Genomic DNA, 9,501 nt, shown 5'->3' with positions numbered 1-9,501 from the left:
GCACTCGGGCGCACGCACGCGCCGAACGGGGCGACGCCACGCGGGGAGAGGACAGGCCTCCCCCCCCCCACCCACGACGCCGACAACGCCCGAGACCACACGCCTCGGGGGAGGGCCGCAGCAGGCCCGGGAAGCGAGGCGCACCCGGTTGGGGGGGGCCGCGCGCCGACCCGATGCGGAAGAGCGGGCCGGGACAAGACGAGACGCCGGGCGAGGCAGGCGGCCAAGCGGGGAGGGGGGGCGCCGGGGGACACCTCCGGCGCGGCCGACCGCCACCAGGACGCACGCGGGGGTCTCACCGCCAGCAGCCTCCGAGCACGGAGGCGGCCCCGCGTGGCACCTGGAGCGGCCGACCAGGCCCCTTCAGCGATCCCTGCGGCTCCCCCACCGCCACGCCCAGTCGCACGCGGCCAGAGCCCCCGGAACCCGCTTTTCCCCCCACACGCACCGCAAGGCCGACCCAAACCCTCCGGGCGCCCACCGGGCCGCCACCGACCTGGCCCCGAAGGCGCGCGCCGTGGGTACGCGGACACCGGGCCAACCAGCGTGGCCGGCGGCGGCGACGCCCCCAGAAGGCGGAGCCGGGTTCGGGCCCAGACGGGGCGGCCAACAGCATAAAAGCCGGTGAGCCGCTCGGGGAAGAGAGGATCGGCAGGCGGCGGACAGGGAAAAGGAGCACAAGGCAGGCAAGGAGCCAGGGGGCCACGGAGACAAGGGCACGGGGAACCCGCAGGGGGCTAACTCGGGCAAGCAACCCTCAGGCACGGCCGGGCCACCAGGAAAACACGGCCACGGGATCCCACCGCCACAGACACGAGGGCGGTCCCGCGGCGCCCCGCCTGGGACGCCGAACGGCCCTTGGGCAGCCCACCGAGCAACCCCCTCACGAGCCCCGGGTCCCACCACCGGCGGCCCCGAAGCAACCTCAGCCACAAGCCCAACACCAGGGGCCACATGTCGCCCGTTTCTCGTCCGTCCCGGACCCGGTCCCGCTCCGGGAGACCGGCGCGCCGCCCCGTGGGGACGGCTCGCTCCCCAAGGACCAGGCGGCCCCACACCCCGCGCCACGCGAACGCGGTCATCGGCAGCGGTCGCGGCTCGGCACGGGAGCGGGCGGAGAGCCGGCTCACAGCGGGGAGCGGCGTCGCGCGCCAGACGGAGTGCCACGCGCACCCGCCGCTCGCAGCAGCCTTCCCATCCGCTAGGACGTCGGGCCCGGCCCAGCGGGATCCTCCCCCAACTCGGAAGGGGGAGGCGCGGGCCACAGTAGACGACGAGCCGCGCGCTCGGCCCCCACCGCGGGGTCCGGCGGAACCCTCACTGTCCCCCCACCTCATCCCGTCGAGGCGGGGACAGCGGAGGAGGAGGGTTCTCTGCAGGCGAGTCGCTACGGCAGCGCTACCACAACACAGAGAGAGGCGGCGGGCCGGGGGATCCGGTACCCCAAGGCACACCTCTCGGATCGCTAGAGAAGGCTTTCTCACCGAGGGTGGGTCACGCTCCCCACCCGCCAGTCGCCCCTCGTCGGGCCCGCAGAGGCACTCAGGGACGCCTGGGGAAGGGAGGGGGCCTGCGGCGCGAGAAGAAACCTGCGGCAACCTTGAGCGTTTGCGGTCAGGGCAGGGGCCCGGCCGGCGCGCGTGCGCACAGCCCCCAAGGCCCCCCGCCGTCCACCCACCTCCTTTCTGTGAGGCAAGGCGCCTCCAGTTAACCCACACACGACCGATCGGAGGCAGAACGGCAGCCCCTCGGCGGCCGGCCGGCGCACGCGTGGCCGGCCCGAGCCCACCGCAACCGCTCACACGGCCCGCGCTCACCCGCCAGAGGGGAGCACGGGACGTGCGCTCGCCAGACCAGGCGGCGCCCTTCCCCGCGTGGGAGGGGCGCGTCTCACTCAACCGCCTCGACCCGCACAGCCAACGCGCTCCCTCAGGACCCACGCGCGGACACCACGGCGGCGACCGGAGGAGGGGGCGCTGGGGGCGGGAGCGACACACCACCGCTCGGCCTCGGGCACCTGAGAGACAGCCCGGGGCGCTCCAGGAGCACCGCAAAGGCCCAGGCGGAGCCAGCGCTCGTGCAATACCCGAGAGGGCAGCACGGCGGGCCAGCGGGACAGCACCCCCACCGCCGCGGAGGGGGGCGGCCCACGAGGCGACGACCACAAGAGGCGAAAGCGAGGGGTGCCTGCTGCGTCAGAGGACCCCCGCCGACCCACGCCGGACGCCACGAGGCAGGCGGCGGGGTCGGGACAGCGAGGTCGGGCCGGGTTCCGCACCCCAGTGCCTCCCAACGCACCGCCCACAGGCGGGGATGGGAGACGGGGGAAACCCCGCGGGCGGGACGAGAAGAACGGGTCTCATTCACCACGAATGCCCGCCCCTCGCCCGTCGCGGCTCGGTCCCGGCCCGGGAGAGCGTGACATCACCACATCGATCAGGGAAAGCATCCCCGGAGCAGGGTCGGCCGGCCAGCCACAGCCTCCCCAGAGGCCAGCGAGCAGATCAGCCTGGCCATCCCCAGCCCCAGGACAGGGGCGGCAGACAACCCGGCAGAGACGAGGAATGCCTGACACGCACGGCACGGAGCCAGCGGGAGTGGGGTTGTCACGGCCGCCCCAGGTGCCCGCAGCGGGGAGCGCACGGTGGCACGGTAAGCCCGCGCCACCTTCCCCGCCGCCCCCAGGTGGGTCAGAGACCCGGACCCAAGGCGGCACCGGGAGCTGGGACGCTCGGATGCATGAGAGACCGGGCACACGGGCCCCAGCAGGCGGCTCAAGCACGAGCAGGGCCGGCTAGCCGGGTCACCGGGAGGCCGAAGACCCGCGACGCATCCAAGAGACCCAACCTCTCCAGCGACAGGTCGCCAGAGGACAGCGTGTCAGCAATAACCCGGTGGCCCAAAATGCCGGCTCGGAGTGAAACATATACCTCCCCAGGAGACAGGAGGTCGAGTCACCGACCACGCCGCCGGCCCAGGGAACCCGCGACACGGGCATCTGTCCCCAAAATCGCCACCATCGCAGCCAGACACGGAGCACCCAGGGCCCTCTGGTCGACCCCAGGACACACGCCGGAGCAGCGCCGGGCCAGGGACGTCCTCCCGGCCACCCGTGCCACGCAGGGGCCGGCCCGAGTCTCCAGAGCGAGACTCGGAAGCGTTTTCGGCCGTCCCCTCGTACGACCGGGACACACGAGGGACCGAAGGCCGGCCAGGTGTGACCTCTCGGGCCGCACGCGCGCTCAGGGAGCGCTCTCCGACTCCCCACGGGGACTTGCAAACAACAGGTCACGGCAGAGGGACCGCTCCCCGGCACCCGGGGGACGAGGCAGGACGGTCCCCGGCTCCCCACGGGGACTTGGAGAAAAAATTCGGCCGCTGCCTCAGACGGCCAGGATGCGCGCGGGCCCGCGACCGGGCCGGGAAGGGTGTCCCCAGCCTCCCGCCCCAAGCCCGGTGGGTCCCCGCGGGTCGCGGGTCAGGCCTCGGGAGCCGCGGCGTGCTGGTCGACCAACCCCGGCAGCCCCACACCCGGCTCTGGCCCGAAAGCGCAGCGACAACCTCTCCCCACATAAGCCTGCACGCCTGAGCTCTGACTCACAAGTGACGCGCCAGAGCTCTGGCGCGACCGGGACAGCCCGGCTGACGACCGCGGTCTTTCCGGAGCTCTGCCTAGCTCACAGCGGGGACGGTCCCCTCCCTCGGCAGCTGCCACCGCAGCTCCGGAAGCCAAGGGAACGATATAAAAGCGGCCGCCAGATGGAGTCCGACAACCGTCGCGAACGTCACCAAGACAGATCCGGATGGCAGGCCGGCCCGCGGACCGCAAAACCGAAACCGTGAGTCGAGAGACGCTATCCCGAGGCCGAAAACGCAGCCCCTGTACCCCAACCCCACAGAAACGGTCCCCAAACCCTGTCTCTGCATGGACCGCGACACAGTCAGAAGACAACCCACGGCGTGTGGATGTTCGGAGAGGCATCTCGGTGGGAGAAACAACAAGCAAGGACTCGGTCGCGGGTCGTTGAGGACACAGGGAGACACAGAATGCGTAGGCTCTTCCTGAATCCAGACAGAGAAGGAGGGAGGGAGGGAGGGAGGGAGGGAGGGAGGGCGGGCGGGCGGGCGGGCAGGCAGGCAGGAAAACATAAAGAAGGAAACAGAGAAAGAAAGAAAGGAAGGAAAACCTAAAGGAGAGAAAGGAAGAAAAGAGAAGAGAAGAGAAGACAAATATCAATATAAGTACTTACATTTGTATATAGGTATAACATATAAAACTACATTAAAATAGAAAAAAATTTATATGCATACACATGAATAAACAGATAAAAATGAATAAATAAAAAATAAGGTAACATAACATAAGCAAATAGGCCAGGCGCGGTGGCTGACGCCTGTGATCCCAGCACTTTCAGAGGCTGGGGGAGAGAGAGAGAAAAAAAAATGAAAGAAAGAAAGAAAGAAAGAAAGAAAGAAAGAAAGAGAGAGAGAGAAAGAGAGAGAGAAAGAAAGAAAGACAGAAAGAAAGAAGAAAGAGAGAGAGAGAGGGAGAAAGACAGCGAGAAAGAAAGGCGAGAGAAGAAAGAAAAAAAAAAGAAAGAGGAAAGACAGGAAGAAAGACAAAGCAAGAAAGCAAGATAACAAGACAGCAAGAAAGCACGACAGAAAGAGAGAAAGAGACAGAAAGAAAAAGCAAGAAAGCAGCAGAGAGAGAGAGAGAGAGAGAGCGCGCGAGCGCGAGCGAGCGAGCGAGCAATCGAGAGAGAGAGAGAGAGAGAGAGAGAGAGAGAGAGAGAGGAGGAGGAGGCGGCGAGGCGAGGCGAGGCGAGGCGAGGCGAGGCGAGGCGAGGCGAATCTACCTGCTTTCACTACATGTGGGGAGAATCAGGAAAGCCCCCACTAACAACAAGGCCTGAAGTGGAGCTGCCATCTCTGAAATCCGAGCAGAAGAGTCCACACGGGTTAAAGACACGAAGAAAGTCAGGGAAACAACTGCTCAAAGAGAAGAACAATCTGGCCCAGCCAGGGTCTGTCTCCTGAAGTTGTGTGGGCAACGAGGGAGTGGGACGGAGGGAGGGAGTGGGACGGAGGGAGGGAGGGAGGGAGGGCCTCCGAGGCTCGTGTCAAACAATAAATGATAATAAAATAAAAGGAAGTTAAAAAAAAAAATTGCGCATCATTCGTAGCATCACTGACGCCTCGAAAGGCGAGAGGCATGTGTTTATGTCACTGTGGGACTGTTTTCTTTTTTCTTTTTTTTTCTTCTTCCCTCTTTTCCCGGAAACTCACTTTTTAATTATTTCATTTTCCTTTTCTTTTTTTTTTTTAATTTTTAATTTTACTTTCATTTTTACTTTTATTTTTAATTGTTTGAGAGGTTGTCTCCCTCTCTCGCCCAGGCTGGTGTACAGTGGCGCGATCTCGGCTCACTGCAACCTCCGCCTCCCAGGTTCAAGTGATTCTCCTGCCTCAGCTCGGCCTCCCGAGTAGCTGAGATTACAGACGCGCACGACCATGCCCGGCTAATTTTTGGTATTTTGACTAGAGACGGACGGGGTTTCACCATACTGGCCCTGCTGGTCTGACCACCTCGTGATCCAGCGATCCACCACCCTCGGCGTCCCAAAGTGCTGGGATGACAGGCTTGAGCCACCGCGCCGGGCCTAGTTATTCCTTTTATTTTATTTCAAATTTTTAATTGTACGTATGCATGTATGCATGTATGTATGTATGTATGCATGCATGCATGCATGTATCTATCCTTTTTTTTTTTTTTTTTTGAGACGGACAGAGAGAGACAGTGAGAAACAGAGAGAGAGAGAGAGAGAGAGAGAGAGAGAGAGAGACAGACAGACAGAGAGAGAGAGAGAGAAACAGACGGGGGGGAAGAGAGAGAGAGAGAGAGAGAGAGAGAGAGAGAGAGAGACCAACAGACAGAAGGACAGGCAGAGAAAGAGAGTAAGACAGAAGACAGACACAGGGACACAGGGAGAGAGACAAGCGGGGGGGGGGGAGAGAGAGAGAGAGAGAGAGAGAGAGCTCCCAGACATCACGAAGCCGTTTCAATGACATATTCTCTCTGGTCTTTGTCTGGGGATATTCAGTTTTTCACCGTAGGCCTCAAGGGCTCCCAGATGTCCCTTTGGAATCTCTACAAAGAGAGTGTCTCCAACCTGCCTAATCAAAAGAAAGGTGTAACTCTTTAGGATGAGTCCACACATCGCAAAGCAGTTTCTCAAATACATTCTTTCTATTTTTCATCTGGGAATATTCGGTGATTCACCATAGGCCTAAAGGGACTCCCAAAAATCCATTCAGAGAGACTGCCCAAAAAAAGTGTTTCTAACCTGATGAATCCAAAGAATGGTGTATCGCTAAGAGATCAATCTACGCATCACAAATCAATGTGACAGATAGCCTCTCTCTGGTTTTAATCTGTGGATAGTCTGTTTTCCAACGTAGGCCTCAATGGGTTTCCAAATGTCCCCTCACAGATTCTACGGAAAGCGTGTTTCCAACCTCCTGGTTCAAAAGAATTATCCGTTCGAGGTGAATCCACACGTCAAAAAGCAGTTTCACCAGCAGCAGTTTTTCTCCTTTTCCTCTGGGGATGTTCACTTTCACCAGGAGCCACAAAGGGCTCCCAAATGTCCCTTCGAAGATTCTGCAAAGAACTGCTTCCAATCGGCCGCGTGCAGCGGCTCACGCCTGTCATCCCAGCATTTTGGGAGGCAGAGGCGGGTGGATCACCTGAGGTCAGGAGTTCGAGACCAGCCTGGCCAAAACGGTGAAACCCCATCTCTACCAAGAACACAAAAAATTTGCCGGGCTTGGTAGCGGGTGCCTGTAATCCCAACTACTTGGGAGGCTGAGGCAGGAGAATCCCTTCAACTGGAAGGCAGAGGTTGCAGTGAGCCGAGATGGTGTCACTGCACTCCAGCCTGGGGGACAGAGTGAGAGTCTGTCTTAAAAAAAATAAAAATATTAAGAAAAAAATACTACTACAACAACAACAACAACAACAACAACAACAACAACAACAACAGCAACAACAACAAAATGCTTCCAATCTGCTGAATCAACAGAAAGGTTTAACTCAGTAAGAGGAATCTACACATCGCTAAAAAGCAGTTTTACAGATAGCTTCTTGTTAGTTTTTATCTACAGTTTCCTGGTTTTCACCCTAGGCCTCGAATAGCTCCCAAATGTCCTTTTGCAGATTCTACAAAAGGGCCGCTTCCAACCTGGTATATCAAAAGAAAGGTTTCACTCTGTGAGATGAATCCACACACGACAAAGCAGTTTCAGAGACAGCTTCTTTCTAGTTTTTATTTGGGGATATTCGGTTTTTCACACTAGGCCTCAGTGGGCTCCCAAAGGTATACTCGCGGATTCTACAGAAAGAGTGCTTCAAACCTCCTCAATCAAAAATTAGTTGTAATTCGGTGCCATGAATCCACACATCACAAAGCAGTATCATAGAGAGCTTCTTTCTATTTCTCTGGTGGGGATACTCGGTTTTTCACAACAGGCCCCAATGGGCTCCCAAATGTCCATTCTGCTTCCAAACTGCTGAATCCAAAGGCAGTTTTAACTCGGTATGATGAATCCACACGTCACAAAGCTGTTTCATGAAGACCTTCTCTCTCGTTTTTATCTGAAAACATAAGATTTTTTCACCATACGACACAAGGGTCTCCGAAATGTACACAGAGAGATTCAACCAAAAAACCCTTCCAACCTGCTGAGTAAAAAGAAAGGTTTAACTCTGCGAGACGAATACACACACGACAAAAGCAGTTTCACAGAGAAAGGTGTTTTTTTTGTTTGTTTGTTTGCTTGCTTGCTTGCTTGCTTGCTTGCTTGCTTGCTTTTTGGTTTGTTTTCTTGGTTTTTTTTTTTTTTTTTTTGGAGACGCACTTCCGCTCTTGTTGCTCAGACTGGAGCGCAATGGCGCCATCTCGCCTCACTGCGACCTCCGCCTCCCAGGTTCAAGCAATTCTCCTGCCTCCGTTTCCCTTCCCGAGTAGCTGGGATTACAGGCATGTGCCACCACGCCCGGCTAATTTTGTATTTTCAGTAGAGACGGGGTTTCTCCATGTGGGTCAGTCTTGTCTCGAACTGCCGACCTCAGGTGATCTGCCAGCCTCGGCCTCCCAAAGTGCTGGGATGACAGGCGTGAGCCACCGCGCCCGTACAATTGTATTGTATCGTATTGTATTGTATTTACATTGATTGATTGATTGATTCATTGATTGATGCTGCCTGATCAAAGGTCACTCAGGCCCAGTCGTCAAAGTGGCGATTTCCTAGGCAACAAGGAAGGGGGGAGCTTGGAGGTGGGGGCGGGGGCGGTGGAGAAGACACAGTTGCCCCAGGCTGTGCGCAGGCGGCCTGAGCTTCCTTCCTCTGTTGAGGCCTCCATTTTCAGAGTAACAGTGGCCGCTAGGTGATGCCCGACGTCTGCCAATGAGACTGTCAGCCCGGAATGAATTGGGATCGCCTGGAGGGTGAGGCGGGAGGGGGAAGGATGGAGGCCCCCACAGCACAGTGGGTCACCGCGCCCTTCCAGGCGATCCCCACAACTAATCGACCAGGGCCCCTGGGGGCACACAGCCTAAGACCCCAGCCATCGGATCATCTGGAACTTCTGTCCGAAGACGAGAGACGAGAGACCGACTGGAAATTCTCTCGGTCAAGGTCCAAACCTAAAAGAATCACTGACACAGACACCAGGACTAACTAAGACAATTTGTAAAAGTTTCCGTGTTTTGGGTGAATCCGCGTATTTCTGGATCACAAAATTACTGATTTTGAACATTGCGGTTTTTCTACTCCTTACGTGTACGGTCCTGTGATAGACAGACCAGGGGACTCCTCAGCTCAGAGTCCATGAGGCCAGAAGCTGACATCCTAAATTTCTATGTAGAATGAATTTCAGCAAGCCAGCCAAACACTCTGCCGTAAAACTGTCCGGAAGACAAGCGGTGGTGTTTCGGGGGCGGACTGGGGGGGGAGGGGGGGGGGAGCCGGGTGCGGTACGCTCACGCCTGTCATCCCCGCACTTTGGGAGGCCGAGGGCAGGCGGATCCCTCGAGATGGTGGCCATTGCACTCCAGCGTGGGCAACAAGAGCGAAAACTCCGTCCAAAACAAGAACAACAACAGAAACGTTAAGTGCCGTCTGCTGTTATTTTTGCTTCCCACCCCGAGAAGAACAGAATACAGCTGTTGTCTCCCTGCCCGCCTGCCTGCCTGCCTGCCTGCCTGCCTGCCTGTCTGCGTGCCTGTCTGTCTGTCTGTCTGTCTGTCTGTCTGTCTGTCTGTGACAGGGTCTCGCTCTGTCTTTCGCCCAGACTGGAGTGCAGTGACACCATTGTGGCTCACTGCAGCCTCAACTTCCCCGGGGTTAGGGGATTCTTCTAAGGGATCCTACGGCCTCGGCCTCCCAAAGTGTTGGGGTTACAGGCGTGAGCCATCAGCACCCGGCCTGAGTTCATAC

Source organism: Macaca fascicularis, chromosome 10, assembly GCF_037993035.2.
Source record: "Macaca fascicularis isolate 582-1 chromosome 10, T2T-MFA8v1.1".
In the NCBI taxonomy this organism is placed as follows: Eukaryota; Metazoa; Chordata; class Mammalia; order Primates; family Cercopithecidae; genus Macaca; species Macaca fascicularis.
This window is presented reverse-complemented; position numbering follows the sequence as displayed.